The sequence below is a fragment of the Molothrus aeneus genome, chromosome 3 (genome assembly GCF_037042795.1).
Source record: "Molothrus aeneus isolate 106 chromosome 3, BPBGC_Maene_1.0, whole genome shotgun sequence".
Classification (NCBI taxonomy): Eukaryota; Metazoa; Chordata; class Aves; order Passeriformes; family Icteridae; genus Molothrus; species Molothrus aeneus.
Window position 1 is genome coordinate 53,461,171 of NC_089648.1, and position 23,855 is coordinate 53,485,025.

The window sequence follows — 23,855 nt, forward strand, 5'->3', positions numbered from 1 at the left end:
CTTCAGTGGAACCCCAATTAATATCCTCAAAGAGAACATTTGTCTGCTCTTTCCTTACTGGAGATAAGAGGTTCCCTTCTAAATTGCATCCTAGAGACATTTGACTAAAACTTTTTTCCTCCAGGCAAAAAGTAAACATCTATAAATATTTTATACCAACACTGCAAAGCAAAAAAAAAAAAAAAAAAAACAGACTAAGCACTATTAACCTGCACCTTTTTTTTTTTTTCATCACATTTATAAGAAACAGGCAGTGATGCACGCCACAAGGCTGGGATCTAATCAGACACAGTAAGGCCCTGTCTAGACAGGCAAAAGTTATTACAATCGGTTAGCGTGGTTGAAGAACTCCATTAAGACGCAGGCCAGCAAGAAAGAAACCACATTAGCAAATGACACAGCACAACCAGGCACCAAGGCAGCCAAGGGGCCTCCTGGCATGCTCCAAATCGACCCTCTCTTCGAGTCATTGGCAAGCTGGCACGGCACAGCGCTGGCTCCATTGCCAACATCGAGTTGGACAGACTACGGACACATGAGCGGTGGGAGAAGGAGCTCAAGGGGGAGCAATGACCAGCCTGAGTGCTTCTCCATGGTGCTGTGCCCAGGCACCGTCTGACTCCGTCCCCGCAGCAAGGCACCAGGTGCCCTCAACAGAAAAGACAATTTACTCACAAGGTGATCATGTGTTGCAGGTATTTTTCTCACCCTTCATTCCTTGGAATGATGTCGCTGCTGATTGTGGAGAAACACACTTCTGTGACTTATGGGGTATAAGCACACAGATGCTAGGAATAAGAAACACTATACCGAAGAAGAAAGAAAAACCAAACTGAACAAACCAAGAAAGAAACAAAAAGTTAAAAATTAAATTATGAGGATTTCATATAAAGCAAAGCAAACTTGCTTCCTTTGCTGTCTTGGTCTTCCTCCTTGATCAAAACTTTCAAGACTTCTCAATAACACTTATTTGCTTTGCAAACGGGGTATCACAGCATACTTGATACAATGCCAAATGTGATAAAAAAACAACACACAACCTATTTACTACTCTTACTTGATAACTCTTTTTCAAATAATTTGGTTTAAAATAAAGAAAAAAAATACACAATTGTAAAGAGAAAGAATGCAGTGAGATCACCTAGGAAATTGTTGTCTCAACATCTATAGACATTAGAAACACTTCTAAATTTAGACACCCCAGCACTTAATGTGGTCCAGAAAAAAGAGAAACAAAGCCAGAAAAGTGGTCATATTTTAATTATTATCAGCAGTAAACCCTATTTTCTGCTATGCTATCCCAAGCAATGAACTACAAGCTTTGAAACTGCCATTAAAGTCCTCACAAACTATTTACTGAAGAGGAGCAAGCATATATTTCTCTAGTTTCACAATATGACACATACACTTCTGGGGTGGAAGAGGAAGTTATAAACTATCCACAATCCACCAGGGAAAATCTTTCTTCTTTGAATCGAGAACAGGCTTCATAATAAATTCCTTCACTATTGTATTATATAATCTCATTGGTAGCATTTGTCCAAACTTTTCCAGTGCATTACTTTGTGTCACTGCAATTTACTTTGTAGAAAGGGAAAAAATCCCACAGAGAGTTTAAGACTATATACAGAAACTATTGAAACTTTTCCCAGCCACTATCATTATGCCATTACTATTCTTGAATTTTCAGAAGCAATGACTTCACTTTGGCACCATCAGAATCTCACCTTTGGCTCTAAGTGGCAGGGCAACCCTATTAATCCATAAGGGTGTTCCACAGCAGCATGAAGGATCCTTATCAATGTGCCCAGGCACTATCAAAGGCAAGGTCAGAGTAAAGTTGCTACTGCAAATGTGAATAGACAGCACGTGGAGCTCTCCTGTGAAGTCAGTGGGCAGGGCACCCACATGACCTCTGCAGACGTCCTACTGAAGGCAATTCAGTGAGGCCTTCAGCAGTCCTTGATGGTAACATCATTAGCTGAGCATGAAAGAGCTCAGATCTGGCCAACAAATGCAGGTTTTGGAAGCACATCTTCTATTAAAAACAAACAAAAAAACCTGTCTTTCAACCAAGTCTCGGTCAGCTCCTTGATGAGCTGTACTGTGACCCAAGAGGAAGAGTATTCAAATCCCACAAATCAATACCATCAAGTCCTGAAGGCAAATATATCATAGAATCATTAAATGGTTTGGGTTGGAAAAGTCCTTAAAGATCATCTACTTCAATCCCATGGCCATGGGCAAAGTGGGCTGCCTCTCTTCTGTGGGTAAAAACTGACAACTAATTAACACTTGCACTTGCAGCAATTCATTACTTCCAGACACTCAGAATACCTTCAGTAGGGATCTAAGGTGAGGGATGCCCAGCTCCTGAGCACCACACGAATGGTTTTTGCTGGCTCCTCAAGGGACTGCAATAACGGGAATGAAAAAAGCAACTGCACCATCAACTCAACATCAGCTAAAATTACACCGCTACTCAAAGGGGAAGTCTCACAGCAACCTCCAAATCTGGCCGTCAATTGCCACCTCCTGCTCTCAGATGACGCTATTGCACGTGTCGAAACAGGACAGCAGTCAGCATGCTGATGTTTTTTTCCCAATTGCAAGCACTAATTTTCAGCCTGATCACTGATCTGATCCAACTCAGCAGAGCCAGCATAAGCAGCGCATGGGGATGGTGTAACCACAAACAGAGAGAACAGATTCCTCACCTTTTGCTGCAGCAAAGACTCTGCTGTCCTACACTGGAATTCAGTTCCTACTTTTCCATCAGCCCCAGGACTGAGAAACACACTCATCTTATTTTATCTGGCTGATTAGCACCCATTCCTGTCTCAAGCCCATGTGATAATCACTTACTAATACAAGTGTCATGACTGACTGTAAAACATCTGGCTCACCCTGTGCATTAAGTGCTAGACAGACACCGCAGAGAGCAGCAAAACCCAGTAAACTGTGCTTACAAACTCACACACTTTTTATAAAATCCTGCACGTTGTGCTGTTCTACCTACAGTGTTCATTGTTGTCCAAAGCAACAATTATGCAAACACTCGGGCACTTGCTTAATTCTTGTGTTACAAACTACTCCATTACATTTAATGGATTAATTAGCAAAGGCTCATTTTTACCCAGAGAGTGGAGGCTCCCAAGGCTACATGCAGAGTCACGGGACAAGCTCCCGGGGGGGGAGGCAGGGAGGGTGAAAGGCACCTGGGAGTTTCTACGGTCACATTGCAGCTCCACAAGCAGTTTTGGCAGCAGTATCCAGTTTTGCCAGCTTAAAAAAAGGCTACCTTCTCCACTCCCTCTTTCCTCCTCTTTACCCCCTAATGAACCAAATCATGGAATTGATCCAGATTAAAATTACATCTGTTTTTTGTTCAGTGCCTAGATCCAGATCACCACAGGAAGGCATAAGTGTTCGCACTGCTATGAAAAGAGTCAGAGCTAGGCAGGGGCTGCCAGGGCAACCCATTGTCGCAGCAGTTTAAACCACCTAAAGCACAATCACAGCCCAACTCTGTAGTTCAGCCCTGCTACAGTTACCTGACACTGAGACTAGAGCAATAAGGTAGTCCCCCCCCTTCCTCCCTCCATCTCCCTTCCCTCTCCCTACAGCACTGGGGCTCAGCATCTCTCCCAGACACTCCTTTGGGAAGGCAGAGCTGCAAAGAAATATCCCCCCAGAAAAACTCCGCGGATGAGCTAAGTTTCTGCTACACTGGCTCCTGGAACTGGCTTTCCACAGGGTTGGATGAACTGGCATAAAGGAGAGGGTGCACTGTGTCCCAGCAGAGCACCCAGAGCAAGTTGTCTACATTTTTCCCAAATACAAAGGACAAGCCTGGCCAGGACCAACCGCTGCCTCCCACAGGGAACAGCCACAGAAGTAAACCCATTTGCAGGATTGTAAGTCTCACTCATGCCAAAAACATAGAAGCACATTATTGTAAGTTTAGTTAGATAAAAAAAGGTCATACAAAGTACTGGTTTCCTTTCACATTCTTTGCATATACAAAGATCCCAACGGTTCCAGGAGGATTTTCCTGTATAGCCTTACTGAAAGCTGATTAAAGAAAATGACCATTAATCCCACTAGTAACTTAAAACAAAACGTTAAATTAATTTCAGTGGGAGTTCTGTCCGTGTACAAAACCCAGCATGATACTCTCAGATTCATACACATTGCTCTCTTGGGAAATGACAAGAACTCCGCAGACGCATGAAAAGGTGAAATTTACTCCACGTTATTAGAACTCGGTACAAAATTCGCCAAACGATCGGCACCAGGCTTAAAACTATTTCCATAAACCCCGAGCTTTTGAAATTGGCATTGTTCAAGCCGCTGTTTCCCTTTTCACCTCTTACCTTGAAAGCTCAGCCCCCGCGATCATCTTTAAACCAAGATCCGCGCCAGCAAACCTTTTCATTTTGCTCAAATCCTGACGGGCGTTTTCCGAAGCTGCGGAGCCCAGCGGGTCGCTGCGGGAGCGAGGTTCCCCTGTGCGCCCCCCGAAGTGCCGGGCACAGCACAAGCGTGTGGCAGCAGCCGGCTGCGTGCAGGGCTCGGCGCGGGTGTCCCGCCCGGAGCCGGGGAGCCCCGCGGCCGCAGCCCCGCTCCCCCGGGCTCCGAGCGCTGCGCGGGGCGCGGAGCCGAGCGCGGCCGCGGCTCTTTGTTCGGCGGCGCCCGAGGCCGGAGCGGCCGCGCCCCGCGGAGCCGGGCGGGACGGGCTCGGCCCGGGGCCGGGGCGCGCAGGCCGGGCGGGCGGCGGGAGCCCGCGGAGCCCGGAGCCCGTTCCGCAGCCGCCCGCTCCCGGCCGCAGGAACGCGCAGCGGAGGAGAAAGTCTCACCACAGACAGGCAGCTGGGAGCGCCTGCCGGGGCTGTCAGCCCCCCGCCCGACACCCCCTTACCTGCCCGCGGGTGCGGAGCAGCCCCGAGGACTTTGTCTCCGCGGCGCGCCCGGATGCCGGCGGACAAGTCAGTGACCCTACTTCGCTCCTCGCAGCCACAGCGACGCTTTCCCCTCCCGCTCCCTCCGTCTGTCCGCCCGCTCGTCCATCCGCCCGCCCTCTCTCCCTCCCTCCGGCAGGGGCGGGGGCGGCGGTCCGGAGCGCCCGACCCCGCCCCCGGTTCCTCGGGCTGTGCCCGGGCTGGGCCGGTACCGGGGGTACCCCGCTCGTGTCCGAGCGGCGGAGCTGCCGGGCTGGGGGACGTGCCCGCCCCGGGGGTGCCCGGGCAGGGCTGGGCGAGCTCACCTGTACCCGCCGGCCCCTGCCAGGGCAAGCGAAGGGTGCGGGATCCAGGTGTAGCTACCCCATCCTCCTCTGTCTGCCCGAGCAAGCCCTCCTGTCCTTTAGTGTTCGTTTATTTACAAACTTACTGCAAGTTACTTAGCCGGTTAATGCAACAGCAGGAGAAATTAAACCCAGAAGCAACATCACACCTCTTGGGTTTTTCCACACACAAGTATTTAAATGGAAGAGAAACCACCTGGGAGAGCCCTTCTGAGAGGGGGAGCCCTTCTGGAGTAAAACAAACTCCAAAGGGAACTGCTTCAGCGGCACAGTCGCCGTTCTTGAATATATTTAGGAAGGCTGGGACAGGCCCCTCTCTCTGCACAGCAGAGGTGTGAGAGCAGAGAGGGGCAGGCACACTGCCTGCAATTGTCTGCTGCCTTCAATTCTCCTGGTGTGTTTATTACCACTATTGCACCTTGCAAGCACAGCTCTGATGCGTGTTACATAATTAAGCTTTGTTATGCTGGTAACCCTGTCATTCTCTCTGCAGTGCAGTTGTGAGTATGAGGAGGAGGGCTTGATGTTGGGATAGTCAGTTGTTCCCCTGACAATTTTTGTTTTGGTTTCTCTGCAGGAAAACTAGATCAAAAAAGTTCTTTTCCATAGACAGCATCATGGAGAACGTTGTGGTAATCCTTTGTTCCTCAGCTAGTCCGTGCCACAGCCAGTCCTTAAAGCTTTGTCTCCTCCCCAGCAGCCTACGCCCTGTCTTCAGAGAGGCCCAGTGCATCAGAATAGCAAAACCGGGTGGAAGGGAATCTCTACAGGAGGCTGAACTGAGAAGCAGAGGATGTGTGTTCATGATATACTCAGCTGCTTAGACAATACACTATGTTGGAGTTTTCTGCTGGCTTCCTGCCTGCAACATCTTTCCAGCAATGTAGTGAGAGGAGTCATCAGGATCATAGTCTGTCAGGAAAGAAGAGACTCTTCCGGCCAACAAGTGCTTTCTCTCAGAGAGCACTACCGCTACTGGTGCACTACCACACTGCTCTCAGTAGCACTACTACTGCTGTCCATCACAGCACAGCTACGTGTGCTGTCAGGGAGGGATACTGACAGCACTCCTGCCCCACGGCCTGGCTTAGCCAATTGTGATTGTGACATTTCAATGAAGAAATCTATCTTGTGACTATGAACTCTTTAAATATGAAACACTAGATACTTATAAGACTAAAATGAGTGGCAACTCCCACAAGTATGGTTTTTCCTACTGATCTTGCAGAGAGCACTTAAGCTAGATGTAGAGTCTAGAGAACTAGGAATATACCTGGTTGTCATTACTGAGAGAAGGAAGCAGAGGAACATTGCAAAATGGTTATATTATAAGCATTTTTTATCATATTAGGGAAAAAAAAAGTATCAGGTCAAGTGTAATTACTAAGAAATGAGTAGACTTTCCTCACAGGGTGGAAAAAGTCTGCTGAATTTTATGTAGGAAGCCATCTGTACTATGTTCCATTTCAACCAATATCTCCATAGATAGGGGCCTCTGTCGCATATTAGTACATTTACTTAGGGGTTGGGGTGTTTATCCTGTTCCAGATCACCTTCTCCCCCTCTGTTGACTGCTTTTCTCCTTTGCACAACTGCAATTAGAATATTGCTTTGCCTTCATGCAACACCCCTCAATAAGGACTCTAGAGACAGACTATCAACTGGTGACTGTTGTGCTGGCTCTATGCACCAAGCAGGAGATGGAGCAGAACAAATCCATGGAGAGCTGTTGGAAATAATCAGTGGCAGTACTGCTAACATGGCACACGAAAAAGTCATACAGAAAGTCATATGGAAGCTCTTAAAAAGTATTTGTTCTTCAACAGCTAGCTCTCAAACTTTCAGGATTGTTCCAGGATTGTGTTCCCAATTTATTTTTCACAGGCCTGAGAGCTAAATACTTACTTTTAACAAGGAATAGATCTTGCATTATCTCATATTCAAATAACTTCTGGAACCAGGAATTTAAAAACAAGCTGAATATCATTAAAAATGCTGATATCTGTAGCACTGGTAGCACAGCAGAAGTGGTGAGGGAGGCCTCATTGCCCCTCTCAGCCATACACCTTTGTTTTGCTGTAATGGATTATGTTTATAGTAAATTTATATTAGTGGTAAATACAGTTTGTAGTGTACTCCAGAGATTAAAATCTTTACATTTGCAAAGTGCTGAATGAATTGCCTATCAAAAAAGACACAAGAAAATGTCATACTAGAAACTATCATCTGCTGTCATGAATATTTAAAGCCAGTGTCACTGTCACATGCTACACACTGTAAATTTACTCTTAAGGCCACCATTAAAATTCCTAAAAACATCACAAAATAATATGTCCCTTGCAGACTTGCCTATTACAATGTTTTGTGGTCTCAGGTCCAGCCCTTACCTCATGACTCACTCAAGCAAAACATCTATTGAAGTAAATGGGAGTTTGGCAGGAAAAAAAGATGGAGATGGGCCAAAATCAAAACAGGGATGGAAACACTCTGGTCTTTTAAGGCAGTTGGATTCCTTATGTAGACCCAAAGTTTGCTGTTCATGGCTTAGTTCTCTTGTGAGATTACCGCAGGACTTCCGATGGGCCTTCAGCTGGGGTGTCTACCTCACTAAGCAGGCTTTAGTGAACACCATCTGTGGCTGTTCCTCATGCACAGCATGTTCTCAAGGCACACAATAAAGTGTTATTTGTGTAAGAATATGAAGTTCTCCCTTTTGCCCCGTATTCCTTGGCTTTCCCTCTCAAGCAAGTATTACATTAGAAGTTTCTTCGATCCTAACCACTTTCATCCTCCTGCCTTTGGTTTGCTGTGGAGCAGCGTGTCTGACTGACTCGGTGCTTGCATGGATTTCCTCTCTGTGGTTGGTGTTCCTGTTTGTCCTCCAAGTGTCTCTCTCTCTCCCTTTTAAGTAGTGAAATCCTTTATCTGTCCCTTCCTGACCTCCCTGTATGTATGGCTTCTGGGCATCTGCTTTACTTTTGTTCTCTGCTCTCCGGCAGCCGTCCATGTTCCATCCGGCTGCAGCAGCTGGGCATCACTGGCTCTGCCTCTGCCTGTCACCCCGACTGCTCCTGCCACCCCACAGCCCCAGCACAAGTGGTGCAGACTATGGAGATGCTTGTTCCCTAAATTTCAACTCATAAAAACATGGTGTCCTGCCAGTCAGGAGCCTGGGACCCCCAAATATTTAGAATCCTTCTGTCTCTCCTGCTTATCTCATCAGAAGGCACATGCAGGAAATTTCTATCTCTGTTATTGAAAAGTTATCTACATGATGCAAAGCATCAGATGGCAAATGCTCTACATCCTCTGCAAATGCACTTTCTTTCAACATATTTAATGAAACACAGTCTCTAGGATTGTTTGTAATTAGGACAGAACACATTTTCACTGAGGGTAAATTAGTAAAGGCAAATTGAGGAATATGAAAAGGTTTCTCTTCTATACTCTGCAGGCGCACACACGCACAACACTCACAAACACACGTAGGGGAAAATGCCTATCTCTGATACATCACCAAAACAGCGTTTTGGCTTCTGTGCCCCCTCTACTGGCTGGCCCCTTATGTATCTGTATTAACAAACATACTTCAAAACATTATATTGAAATTATTGGTGATGCTGGAGCATTAAAAAAAATTGGCCACACTAGAATAAGAATAACTTCCCTTACCAATCCTGCAGAATGGTAATTCATGATAATTTGTTCCAAATAAATATTCACACTCAATTTCAAAATGTTGAGATAAGAGATGTTGAAAGCTGACAGAGCCATGCAAAAACTCCTAAAGATAAGACCGTCTTCAAAGCACAGATGTGTGTGGATGGGAAGCTGGATTCATTTTCTTTGTAATTTCCAACTTTTGATGTAAAAACTTCCTCCTTCTGTATTTTTCCCCATCAAAACCAAATTATGTAAACTTATTCATAACTCTGTATACTATATACATCCAAACATACACGTGTATATTCAAAGACAAATGATAAAAAAATACCGAGAGATAAAATTAAATATTTGATACAGGCAAAAGATATACAGAGGGAAACAGATGGCACAAAACTTGGATAATAGTTCCACTAGAGCCATGCCCAGCATCTTAAAGACCTGTACTGAAACCAGCACAGATTTTACTGACATCAGTGAGACTAGGCTTTTCCAGGCAGAAGATTTGAACAGGAAGGCCAAGCCACTCAAAGCATGTCCAAAGCCCTGCTGACCCACTGGTCCCAGGTTTCCAAGTGTGGAACAGGACCAGAGATGACCTGCAGGGCCAAGAGGACTGGAGAGTATTATCTGTAGATCTAAGAGCTTGAGCTGGGACATTTGAGAGAAAAAATAGATTGTCCCACTCACCAAGTAGTCTTTTTGACTACTGAAAGAGAAGGTGTGTATTGTTTAAATAGATGAAGTACAGTTTAATTCAAGATGTTTCATGTCAAGAACAAAAGGTATGTTTCTTGAAAAATGTGCGTAAATGGAGGTAGCTGTTCTGCAGCTTTATAATTTTAAAAACAGCAGAAAAACTAGAAGGAAAATAGAAAGCCTATAGCCTTGAAGGAAAAATGAGCTATCACAGGCCAGGAGTACATGTACAAATCACGAACGGAACGGACTGCTGAGGAATGGGCCTTGAGCTGTTTTATTTTCCAGCATCAGTCTCATTACATGGTTCTGACAATGGGAAAATGCCATCAGCTCACATCCCAGGCAGCAGACCAAGGACTTAATGTTACAACTTACTTTAAAAGTTATTCGACCAATCACATAAAGCAAAAGCATACTGACAGTAGTTCTATCCAAGCACTAGAAGCACGTACCTTCGGTTAAAACAATGCTTGGTTATTTCGAATACAGTATCTGCTTGTTAGCCTTAAAACACAATGCACAGAGCTCGATTATTAAGCTTAAAACTTCCTAATATTTCACTAGATACACTTTTCTGCAGCTCAGGGAGTTATGCTAGACAAGCATTAATACACATTGTTCTATTTGTCCTTACTTTTCTACTTTTTAAATAATTTTTCTGCTGACCTATCTCATGGCTACTTCTTAGCTCTAATCACAGTTCTGCTGTCTCTGAGGCCTGCCTTTTGTAGCTTTCCCAAAACCCTCTGATTTTATGGATTTCCACATGAGCAACCTCCCTAAACTGCTCTTGCTCATGTCCCTATGTGAGACTTACTGGAGACAAGGCCCATGGCCATGGCATTATTCTCAGGGAATATTTTCCACATGACTAGGTACCTGGGACTATATCTCTGGAAGATAAAGCTACCTCTTTGCATTGATAATGCAGATTAAAGCAATGATGTTGTGATCCCTAAAATAAGCAATACACAGGCTAATTCTCCTGAACTTGACTTAAAGTCTCTTGTGGTTCCTGCAAGCACAACCCCCTCCTCCCCTGCACTCACCCTGCAGCATACATGGCTCAGCTCATCACCAGTCTGGTATTATTTCAGAGCCCCTTGCTGTTAATTCATGCAAACAATACAATAATAAAAATGGGATTTTTTCCCGTCCTCTAGCCACTGCAGCATCCAGGGCAGCCAGGGAGCAGTGCACTGCAGGCATGTGTGGAGTCTCTCTGAGAACCACCCCCCTGCACGACACCTCCAAGTCCATGTGTCCTGCCCCGGGCAGGAGAGGCTTGTCAAGCCTGTCAGGTCCTTCTCTCCTCAAAACCCCATCACCCACACAGAAAATGCCCTGGCCAAAATGTTCAACAAACTAGTGCTCCAAGGCCAATCTGGGATTTTTCTGGCATAACAAATCCTCCTCAGAAGCCCTTTTCTGAAGCCTGTAAAGCCAATGCAGTTTTATGCTGAATTATCATGTTCATCTCAAGCCCAAAAAAGAACATAATTTCAAAAATGACTGTTATGTGACTGCATCCTCTGGTGAAGACTGCTTGCCCTGTTTGGAAATGGCAGCCTCTGGAAAACACAAAGTCATCCCCAATTTCCCAGCTTCCAAAGGCTCTGAGTAAAAGCTTGCAGTGTGTGATGAAGAGCTGGGCCCCTCAGCTCATTCAAAATGCTAATTTCACTTCAAGATACCAATTTCACTTTAGGATACCAAAACTTTGAGAGTTAAAGCACATTCTTAAAACATTGGAGTGATGACTGGTGAGAGTCTGTATCAAAGTCTTTCTCAAGCTTTTATCATGTTTTGACATTATCATTTTTCAAGTCAGAAGTGGCAGAACCACCAGGACGGCTGACCCAGCCCCCTCTCTCCTAACCAGCTGGCGCTGATACCATCACTGGTACAAAAGATACCACAGTCACATCATATCTTATCTTCCAGGGCAGGGTGTTTACAGACTCTTCACTTGCCTTACTGTATTAGCACATGCCAAGCTGCAAGACAGCTCCTGAAAGTGACTGTGCTTTCCATCACTTCATTTAGGTGTCAGCATTTAGTTTCTGTGCTCTTTCTGGTCTTTTCTTTTTCTCCTTCCATTGACTCTTGTTGTTACATTGCCAGTGTATAAATCCAGTTCCCCTGGAAATTATTAGCCCCTCATTGCTAGGAAAAAGGAGAGTAGTCTCTGCTCTCTCCCTTGCTACCAGCACACATGACTGCAAATAGAATGAAGGGGCAGATTTATTATATGGAAATATGATATTTTTTACACATTAACTTAATAAGAAAAAAATGTGCTTAAAGGAAATTTGTAGAGGTGCTTTCTTCCTTGCAATTTCACATATGTATTTATCTGTAAAGAAAGCATATAAGCAATTTTATATGAGTAATGTTCTAGATAATTTTCCTATGAGTCCTCAATATTGCCAAAGCATGTTTAAAATATTATTTTAAAATGGATAATCGGTGCCTGCTTCAACATATCCTTCTTCATATAGGCATAGCTTTGTAAACTGACTAGAACAAGGTCTCATTCTTCATACAATCAACACTATCTGGCCAAGATTTTTGGCATGAACTTTGAGGCACAGCATTGTAACATTATCACTCATTCCCATGGTTTTCATTCCTTGTTCCTGTCTGTCCCAGCATTCATAGTCAGGCAGCTGTGACTTGGTTTTTACATTAATTCATTGCTGGCTCAAACAAAAAAAGGGTGTGTTCAAATTAGGTTACAGATTTTAATAAACCACAACATGTGCCTAAGTGTTATCCTGAACCAGGATGTCATCTGCAGTCCAGCCCTAAACTTCCAACACACAGTGACTTTCTTTGAAGGTCTCTTAATCTAACTGTCTCTGAACCTTATTAGCATGTGAAATGCAAAAAGTAGGAAAAGTGTTGAATGAACTCTGACCGCTCGTATATGCAAAGTAGAAGGCTGTGTGTATCGCAATGTCTGATTGTTGCTTGAAAAAGTTTAAAAAAACCCAACCAACCAAAACACCCTGGCCAGATACAGACCAAGTTGAGAGATGAAATACTGCACATATTAGAGGAGTTCTAGGTAGGCCACGTGTCTTAGTCCAACCTACTGTACACGACTGAACTTCCTGGAACAAGAAAATTATGCTATTGCTCTTTCCTATGTACTGTAGCATTTGGACTCATAGAGCTGCCCAGAGGTGACTTATTTCTCCTGTTTGCCAGCAGTTGCTCCAGAGGGTGCTTGAGCAGAGAAAAGGGTCAGCATTATGTGCCTGTGAACAGGCTGGTAGCCTTTTACATAGTAAGCCTGTGCCATTGAATCCCAGACCAAAGTTTCTGCAGAAGGTAGATTTTTCACAATTAAATCCTGATGTGGAACAGAGCCTCTAAAAACGTTATGCTAGTCTGTGCAGTTGCTTTGCAGACAATCATGGAGCACAAAAATAAAGGTCTAGTTTTTTGTGGCTGATGACTCTGGTGAGCCATCAGTCACAACCAGGTGATCCAGAATTAAGGCAGACAGCCAATTTTTATGGTCTTCCATTTTGGATTCACACTATAGTTGTCATTTTAATCCTTTTGAAGGGTGGCAAAAAGAGGACTGGAGAGTTTGTTTCTTTCCCTTCCTTCTTAGGGATTTTTAGGGGTTTTCATCACCATGAAATCTGAGTACCTATTTCCTTTTTGACTTTCAGAGGAAGAGAAGGACATATGTATAATTCTGTTAGGAAGTTGGATGGAGTCAGCACAAGGAGCCCCTAGAGGAAGAGCTGATGGGAGACAAGGACTGAGAGTGGGTTCAGAGAAGAGCATTTGGTTGGAAGCTAGGGGCTAGCTGGAAGCCACAGGCAATGCTGTAATTAAGGCACATCCTGAGCAGCAGCGGTGGATCGTGCTTATGGCCACAAATGAAGGTCCTGTCAGCATGGAAGAGATGGCACCAACCACTTGTGTTAGGTGACCTGTGAGCCTTTTTACTCACTAGTCTCTGCATGAAGGGGGTAGTTTTTCTTGGAATGACTCACAACCCACAACTGCCAGCTAATTGTGCCTTCAGTTCTGGGCCAGGAGGAGGAGTTGGGGGAGCAGTCCCCAGGAGTGTGGGAGGGAAGGTGCTGCTAGGTCATCAGACACAGGCCTTTGGTAGGCAACTACCTTTTATCTTCCCTTTATGCTCACTGAGCTTAATTTACCAGGTTTTTGTCTCCTCTGCTGTTCTAATCATTCATTACTTCATTCTTCTGTCAATTGGAAACCTTAAATATCAAGGGTACAGGCATTCATTATCAGTTAGTATTTATCTCTTCTTGACTGTGATGCATTTTAGATTAAATTTCCTTTCTGGTCTTTTCCTTCTCGCACACTCACAGACAACAAACATATCACTCCTCAGAGAGAAGGAGTTTAAAGAGTTTTCTTTAAAAATAAGAGGAGAGGTGAATTTTTCTCTGCTTTCTGGAAAGATCAGCATTGCCAGGAAGATGCAGTTTGCTTGTCCTCCTGGTGTGGTAGGGATGAGCATCACCACTGTGCCTGCAACATTCCAGCAGAAGTACCCCAAGGCTGAGAGCTTCCCAGGCTCCTTTCAGGGTTACCAGTAGGTCACTGCTGCTCTGCTCCACCCAGGGCCCATTGAGCCCCAGCACGCCCAGAGGGACACTAGACAAGTACAGTGGCTGGCCAGAGAGAGGAGTCTGGACAGTGTGAATGAGAGGACGACTTCACCTCCTTTTTGCTCCTTCTTGGGAGCTGGGAAGAAGAATGGGCTGTGATTAAGATGAAGATGAGTAAAAACATTTCTGTGTTTAGCAGGACTGTATTGTGCTGGTGTTTCTCATGGACCAGGGCTGATCAGAACACATTGCTTGTCTTTCTCTTAAGCACAAGTCAGTTGAGCATGTTAACTTGAGACTGAGGCATTTGAAGTCAGCATTAATTAGAGCACAGCATCATATCCCCTGGACTGCATGGAAGCTGATGTGACAACAGACCTAGGTCTTATCTCTTGGCGCTAACCCTCTTTGGTGCTATTATATTATGGTACACAATAACATTGTACCCATAGCAACAACAGCATAAACCCCACAAAGCACAACCAAGAATCATTTTTTAAACATTTCTAACTTGCTTTCAGTCTGGTTCCTAAGGAAACAAAGCTTTTGTGAACTGATATCTATCTACCCATCCATCAGTTTTCCTCATAATCCCTGCTGCTACTTGCAACACCCTTTGACCTTTTTAACCAATTTCAAACAAATGTAGTGAGAGATGTTTCAAAACTGCCCACATTTAGTGTAAAACTCTTAAGGAGATGGAGAAGTGGCCACATTAATGCTTCTAGTAATGGAAAGACAATCATCACCTCCTTTTGTTTGCTCTGCAGGGATTTAGGAGAAGCAGTTGGCCAATTAGCAGTAATGAAGATGGCTGCCTACACAGCAATTTCTGCACGGCTTCTTAGAAAGCCACAAAACACTGGTTTTTGCTCAGTTGCTGGGATAAATAAAGGTAGAAGACCTGCAAAGGGGCTGGACTTAGTGGAGAATTGGCCTGAGAAAGCTGTTAATGATAGAAGGACGTGGATATGAAGAGGACACAAAATGAGCTGGTCATGCTGTTTTTGGATGTGGAGTTGAATATAGAAAAATATGATGCAAGTTTATAGGGAAGATACACCAGAGACTCAAAAAAATAAACCCCTAGAACAGATCATCCCTCTCCTCCACCTGCCTAGGTTCATTCCCTTGCAGAACTCAACAAAAATCCTCCTATTTGTGTACCATGACATCATCACAACTACTGGTAGGAACTACAGTTGTTGGAAAAAAACCCAAAACTGTCAGGATTTGACTGCATATTTAATTTTCCATCTTCTATGTGCTTTGGAAGCTCTTGAAAAACATCAGTCTTAAATATTTTATGTTGGCTGGTGTTCAAAACCCAGAAGCAGTTTAGACCCTTTGCGTTTTTTGCCTTTTCTTTCCCCGCTCTCTCAGACTCATGTAGTGAAAATGAACTATCTGTCAAATGAGTATATGCTACTTACTTTGCTATGAAAGTTCTGTAGATTTCTCAAAATGATTGTTAATAATTACATGAACATATAAATATATAAATATTAATATATGTATATAAATATTAGAGATAGGTAGGGTATTGGTTGAGGTTTTTTTCAAGAGCACCCCTCCACATGGCTCTGAATGGTTTCAGGAGGAGAGAACTGGTTTGCACACATTTTCCATCCGTGAGTGAGGTTTGGTCTGACAGGAGACAACTTGAAGCAAAGACTGAAACACCAAGTGTGTCAGCACTGGCCTCCTCAAGGGTACAGCCTCTGCATCAAGAACAGCAAAGGCTGATGAGTTCTGTCTCCAGAAAACCCCAGCCACAGCCTCTGAGTATTTATGGAGATAAAACATGAATGGTAAGAGAAGTAGGAAACAAGCACACAACACCCCTACCTATTTCTGGAAGCCTTTGCTTCTTCTCATGGGAGGAGGGGACTTTGTGCTATTCCAGAGGGTTTCAAAAACAAAGGAGTGTAATTGTGCCTCCTGTGCTTTCATTTTATAGGTGTGCATATATCTAGGTGGAACAGTTCCTGGAGATAGGCAGCCTTTTAATGTTGCATTAAGAAAATCTAATGCTTTATGCACAGGACACAAGCAGCCTGAAGGGTATTTTGTTATCAGATCCCTCTGCAAACATTGAATAACCAGCTGTCACAATGAGCTACAGGGGAATACAATCAACCTATGTGATTGGGATTTTTCCAAGCCTCAAGTAGATGGTGCTGCAAAGTGTTATCTAAGGTCCAGACTACCTACAAATAAAGTCCTCCAAGATTTGTGTGCAATTTGTGATCACACAGTGGATTTCTGAGAAGGGGTTTTGCCATGTTTGGGAAGGAAAGATCCTTCCCAAGTGTATAATTTACCCTCATAACTGACAAAAAAATCAAGGCAATATGTGATTGGACAGAAATGGACTCAACTCAGAAATGGTGTGAGGAGAAACTGATATTTAGCAGTGTTAACCTTGTAGGATTGGGAACAGATCCTTGCTTTGTCCAAGCAATATGCTGTAAAGTCCACAAGATGGATAAAAAAAGCCCCTGACTTCAATGAAAAACTAATCAAAACATTTCTTACCTAGCTTGGAATTTTTTTTCTGTTGTTCTGGTATGCACATGTTGGTTCAGTAGCATCATTATTTTTGGTCACTTATTATTATTATTCCTAAACCACATGAGGGTAGAACAATTAAAAAATAATAATCTGTGGATTCACAGTGAATTTCTTCATGGTGACAGAAAAATGTGTAGGTCTTTTTCTGTGTACCAGGCACGTTTCTAATTCTCTCACCCTGTAAAATTACATAAAGTGTCCAAAGCCATTTTACTTCTCATAATTCTTGAAACAGCTTGAAAGGAAGGTCTAAGTCTCCCTTGCCTACTGAAGTTCCCCTGACTTCATTATTGCTGCCCTTAGTGCTGACTTGCATTATTGCTGCCCTTCCTTTGGCTTGAGAATCCTTAATTCACACTCTGTCTTCAGCACAAGGAAATGCACAAATACCTTCACTGCAAAAGGGCAGAGTGTAAGTGTATGAAATACGTACATGTGAGCATGCAACTCTGCCTACCTTTGCTGAAGGTACTGATTTAATGCACTCTTTATGGTTATTCTGCAATAGCTGAATGGGCCATAAAACCAGTCCCACCTGCTAGGAAGCCGCCACAATTGTCTTACTGTCCAATACACACTATCTAAAATTAACCAGAAAATAAACAGCATCATGCACAGATAGAGACTCCTTGACTAGCCAACTTCCTCTGCAATCAAAATATTTCCCTAGTTTTGTTCCTTTACACTCTGTTCCTTCTTCCTCTTCTGCATGTTTTGCTGTCTCTTCTGAAATGTCACGACAGCAGACAGCCCACAAAAAATCAGTGCGTTCTCTTCAAGCACTCAGAAAACTTCTCTTGCCACAATAATTAGTTTGAATTAGATGACTAATCATAGGGAGTTCTGCCTAGAGCAGGAACACTGTGAAAGGGCTGTATAGAAATGCAAGTGTAAGTGAAATGTGACTCACAGTCACACTCGGACTTTTTCTGCAAATGTGCCAACTCAATGCCTTTTTTATACATTAGTGATGGTGAACTTAGCTGCTCAAGTACAAGAATAATCTAGCCTAAAGCCACATACATATGCTTTGTAAGGTTATTCAGCACCATGACTTGGTTTATTTACCTGTTGTCTGCTTCCTTTGCTCTGAATAGACACCAGCGTTTGGAGAGTACAGCAATGATATCCTAAAACTTACAGTGGACCCGAGGTCTTGGGCCATGGAAAGAAGAACTGGGATTCAGGAGTTCTGCTCTGTTGTGGCACAAGCTCACTCTGTTGTGGTTGCTCACTCACATGGCTAAGTTAAACAGCAACAGGAAACTCTCCACTGCAGTTGGTTGGTGGGGCTTGAGCTTGACTTTATTGACTTCAGTCGTGACCAGCACAGTTTTGCCTTCCAAACTATTTCTGGGCACACGTAGGATAGGCTAACTACCACTCACCATGGGTAATTTCCTTCCAGCATCCTGTTTTTGGGAGCAGGAGAATTTAAGATCAGGAATATGGTTGGCTTCAGTCCAGACAGTGGTCCTGGATATTACTCCTATATATTACTAATATAGCTGTAGCCCCTGCCCCCTGAATCAGTGAGTATAAAGAGTAAAAATGTGATTGGGCACTGGAACAGGCTCCTCAGGGAAGTGGTCACAGCACCAGCTTGACAGAGTTCAAGGAACATTTGGACAATGCTCTCAGGTGGGACTCTTGGGGACGGTTCTGTGCAGGGCCAGGAGTTGGACTTAATGATCCTTGTGGGTCCTTTCCAATGCAACTGATTCTGTGGTGAGATTTATGTTTCTTACCTAGCTTACAGTGAATTCAGGACTTGATCTATTCAAGTGTTCTGAAATTTTCTATCAGGAATTAAATAGCAAAAAATTTGTCCTCAAATCTACTTCATATACATGTGTTATAGAATATAGTACCTGTTCCTAAGTGAAAGCCTTAAAGGGAATGACACATGATGCTGTTTAAGTAAGGTTTCTATGAATGCTTATTTCCTGATAAAAATCCAGCCATTTCCAAGTAGGCACGCTCAGTTACTTGCTTATCTTACATTTGAGTGAGTTCTTATTCTTTTTTCTGTTTTTCTACCATGCAAGAACTGTGTGTAACAAAGCCTGTAGGTGATTTATAAACTCAAAGGAAAACATACTAAGTTACACATATCAGCAGTTTCCAGCTCTCAGCAAAGCAAAAAGTAGGGGTTTTGGAAGCAGTGAATAGTAACTGAATTCTGCAGAGTGCTGTTATCTACAGAGATGGGAAGTGGAGAGGAAGGATGTTCTTGGATCATGTTATGCTGCACCCAGGAAATTGCAGATAGTAGTAGTAGCTCCTGATACTTGTAAATGCTCTGCAGCCCTAAGATAGGGCTAGGACAAAGCAGAGGGAGCATGGGGAAAACCACTGAATGGAGCAACCAGATATTACAGGGGTGGGTACTAAAAAAATTCCCATTTAAAATTATGCCAGAAAGCTCCCTAGTCTCCTGTCAGCATATTTTTTTATACAGCTGGATCATTGTAGTAATTTATATTTTGTTTATCATAGCATCTGCCATTCCCCCTTTCTGCATGTGTTGTGCAGTTACTCTTGTCAAACTATCAGGGAAGACTATGGGTGAGATGGAGCTCATTGCAGGTGTTGAAAGGCTTAGTGCTCACATGCCCTTGTACTTCAAAATAATTCAGTTAAAAGCTGGAGTATGGACACAGACTTCATTCTTGGAGAGAGGCAAAGGGAACATACATAATTTGTCTGATTTATTCAGATTAATGTTAGGCTTCGCTCCTTTCCCTCCTTCCTTCAATTTGGTTTTACGTGCAAACCAGCCTGCATAGGAAGGTAGAACACTGAAAGATGAGCAAAGAAATTACATAAGCCAGGTGGGTGGGAAGTGATCTGACCCTTTCCTCCTCCTTCTTCTAGCTCACCGGCTTCAGGGGACAGCCTGGAGAAACTTAAGAAATCAGGACAAACTCTGGACAAGACATTCCTCATCCTCAGGTGGTTTGGGGGACCCTAGTGTAAAAACAGCTGGGAGTCGTCTACAAGAGTCTTTGCTCTCACAAATTGCCACATGGCATCTGTTTTGCATCCTCTCTCCACCTCACTCTGAGCAGCTGTTTCTTTACAGGGAAACCACAAAACGGATGCTGCAGAAGCACCTTCTTTTAAATGCTTTGTGAAATGCTTTTATCTAAGGCTGAAAGATAAATGGACACAGAGCTGAGAGGAGACATTGCTCTAAATTGCCACCAGCCATTGGGAACATGCCAGCGGTTCCTCTTGTAACCTCTGCCTCCCACAGAAAATTGAGGGCCAAACCAGGACCTGCCATAACACAACTACTGCACAATACCTTGACTACATCACTCTGTTCCTTGCCCTGGAAATAACCATGCTTCAAAGTGCGGTGTCTGGCTCTACTTTTCACTGAGGCTGTATTTGGAAGCACTGCTATTAATGCAGTGCTTGGAGCTCTATCTTCCATCCTCTGGAAGATGAAGAACCTGCATCTTCATGCTGTCATGCTGGTTTTAGTCTGGTGGAGCTCATCAGTGCTTAGTGAAATTGCACCAGGGTAAAACTGGCATAATGGTGCAGAGAATCAGGCCTGCAGGCTGCAATTTGTTCTGACATAATAGGATAAAACTATTTGTCTTCTATGTACTCTCAAGTGATAGAGCTGATGAAATGTGTCAGAATAAAGCCCTGGAAAGTGGAGTCCTTTTTCTGTCCATTAATCAGGCACAGAATGGATGGGAAAGCAAAAGGTTCACCAGCCAGGCTACGTGCTGTTCTCCCAATATGCCTACATTGAGACCCGGGTGTGCCCTCTCCCATGTGACAGGGTAGATTTTGTTTCCTTGTCCATTTATTTCCTGGTATCTCCGTGGATATCCCCAGGGGGGACACCAATCAATGTCAGTTGTGATGCTGCCTTATTGTGTTCTGGAAATGCAGAAATCCACTCCCTAGAAGTGGATGGGCAGCTCTCACCCCTCATAACAATTGGATAACCTACTTCCACTCCTTACTGACCTACTTATTGGCACACTGGTGACCTAGATATGGTCCCGCTGAGGCTCCGGGTCCTTCCACCATGAATGAGCTGGGATGTTACGTGTGTGCACATGTCACCAGCATGAATTTGGTGCCACAGAACACCCACTCAGAGAGAAAAATCACATAAAGAAGAAGTAATCAAATGAAGGAAAACATTATCTTTGCCTCTTCTTACGTTTTTAGACAGGAATCATTTGCAGCGAGAGAAAGAACTACGATGTAAAGAGTAGTGATGGATTAGCAAATGGTAGAGAGAAGTCAACAGAATGTGAGAAAGAGAAATTGTTATGATTCTGCAGTTTGGTAATCCTTCACTGATACAGAGTCTACCAAGTATTATCACATTAAGTCTGAAGACCATTTGCTGTTCACAGTTCGAGTTTTCGACACCAGTAAATTATGAGGAGAAGCCTAAACGGTGCAGTTTCACACCAGGTGTACTGCTATTATAGCCCAGTTATCTATTATCTGAAGCAATTATCTTCCTCTGTTATATACTGAATTGATAAAAATTCTGCAGTTACTGGCATTTCTATTTTTGGGTGTCATGCATCCTAAGGAAGTGGCAATTAATGCCCATCCATCAGTCTGGATTACTGGGACGGTCTGGTTGTTGCTACAGGATGTGCAAGAAATCAGACCCATTCCCTAACACTGACCTTGCAGTATTTGATGTGAGAATAATGATCAATACTATACTCATTATATCTATATCAGGAGCAGATCTACATCAGGGTTCACAGTGCCAGAACTGCACATGCAAATTGGGGTCTCCAAACCTCCTAAAGTCTCATGGCAGGAATAAAAATAGAGTTTCTAAGCTTTATGCATACTCATTTTTGGACACTGAGATGTCCACCCTCACGTTTCTGCATTCCAGGTCCATGTTGTAAAGGAGCAGTTTTTGTAGCTCATGGTATGCTAAAGCTCACTGGTACTGCTAAAGCATTATATCTGGTAGCCCAGATTCCTGTATCAGTGCTCTCTGGAGAAATCCTTCATACTCAGCTAGCAAGGGGTTTTGGTGAGACAATTTCACTACTCATCCAGCAGACTTCTCACTTTGCACTTGCTACATGCAGTCTTTTTACTGCTCATCTCTCTTGATTTTGGAACACATTTTAAATCCATGTTCTCAGTAACATAATTTGAAACAGGAGCTGGAAGCCAGTAAACATCAAGCTGGCCAGAATGACCTCAGGTCTTTCTGGCATTGTCTGTTCTCATATGTGTCACTGGTGTGATGTTCATACATTGTCCCCTGCATTGGCTGTTTATATCTCTCAAACGAACTCAGGAAATCCCCTTGAGTTGGCGGCCTTGGAATGCACATAGTTATCTGTGGCCCTCACCATCCTTTTGGGGTGAATGTGGCAGAATGCAAAAGTGAACACTGCCTTTTGTGTCTTCATAAGGCCCTAGAGCCAAATCCAAAGCCAAATCCAATCTCTTTCCCCAAACAGTAACATTTGCTTTTGGCAAATTCTCCTTGACTGACTTGCTTTTCCTGACAAGTACAGCTGTATTATTTTGAAGAAGTTTTAGAAATGACCAGGTTGTTACAGCTTCTCAGTACTGCAGCACTGTAATAGTGAATTGAAGAGGGAGAGACTGGAGAGAGATGTTTGTTTTCCTGCTTCACTATAAACCATCACCCTGAACACACCTTGAAGTATTTTTTTCCAATTTTACACTACTCCACTCTATTTGCTTTACTTATTTTCTATATACAATGATTCATTCACAGAATTTGAATGTGTAGTCAGGGAGAAATGGGTTTTGCAAAAGCCATTTTTCCAAAGGCACTGGCATGTCCCTGTAATTTGATGTATGACGTTGTGAAAGCTGTCACAGAGGTATCCCACATGCTCCAGCACTGATGGATCAGCATACTGGCATGATGACACAAATACAGTCTCTCACCACTGGCAGTGCCTTTTGACTCTGCATTTTAAACCTGGACTACTGCAAGCTCTGATTTTCCATTAGCCTCTCACATAGCTTCTGTCTGTGGTAGAACAGAGTTAGTGGTATGAGTCATACGCCAAAAGTCCAAAGTTTTGCAAAGCTCACAAAATGAATAAGGAGGAGACTCTGTATCACAAAGTGACAACGCTTTATGATTACATGCGAGGGAAGAACTTCTGCTCCTATATCACTCCACAGTAAGGACATAAAATTTTCTTTAATACTTTTGTCCTAGAAACAGAAAGCTGTTGTGACAAGTGGTCAGCCTATGGTGAAAGGGAAGACCAGTAAGGTTGAGTCTGCAAGATGGAAAGTTCACCAGTATGATCTGGACTTTAACTCTTGTCACCATGTGTCACTCTGCTATAGTTACTCAGACACCTATTGTGAGCTGCAGTTGTATCCTTTGGCAGCAAGTTGGCCATCTTTTTAACCAAGGTGAAGCACAGCCCAGAGAAATCCCTCCTGAAATCGCACTATTGCAGTCACATTCCCTGTGACCTGGCAGGCTGGGGCACTTGCAAAGAAATTAATGTTCATGGAGACAGCAGTCTCTTCTGAAGCACTTGGGGTGACTGTCCAATCCAATAGCAGCAGTGGATTGGGCATTATCAGCTCCTGCCCCTGGTACCACTGCCTGGCAAGGGGTATATTTTTGAATCAGAAGCAGGACAGAGTATTGTCACAGCATCTGGTTGCAGAGATCAGACTGCTCTCAGAAAAAAAAAAGAAACCCCTGTTGCCAATGAGTCTGTAGGCTGCTAACTCCAAGTTGCACACAAGGCTTCTCAATATCAAATGCCATTGCGAGTTTCCAGCAGCACTGGCACAATAGTAAGAGATTCCCTTAGTCTCAGACAGGGAATCACCTCATCAAACCAGACACAATTTCTCTGCTCTTTTCCCAACACACGTCTCCCTTTTCTTTGTCCATTTAGTTCAAACAGTGCAGCAGGTGGGGGCAGCTTAAGCAAAATGAAAAACAACACTCAAGTTGGTAAATAAAGCCACAGCATGGACAC

The 23,855-nt window shown here is 43.7% G+C and overlaps 1 protein-coding gene across 1 annotated transcript in view; it reads right to left on the minus strand.

Annotated features, from left to right (window-relative positions):
- TIAM2 (TIAM Rac1 associated GEF 2) overlaps positions 1–5,009 on the minus strand; it is a 165,754-nt gene extending 160,745 nt beyond the window's left edge. The window contains exon 1 of the mRNA XM_066546939.1: positions 4,922–5,009. The gene's annotated coding sequence lies outside the window, so the exon portion shown is untranslated. The remainder of the gene's footprint in view (positions 1–4,921) is intronic.
- Positions 5,010–23,855: the final 18,846 nt, after the last annotated feature.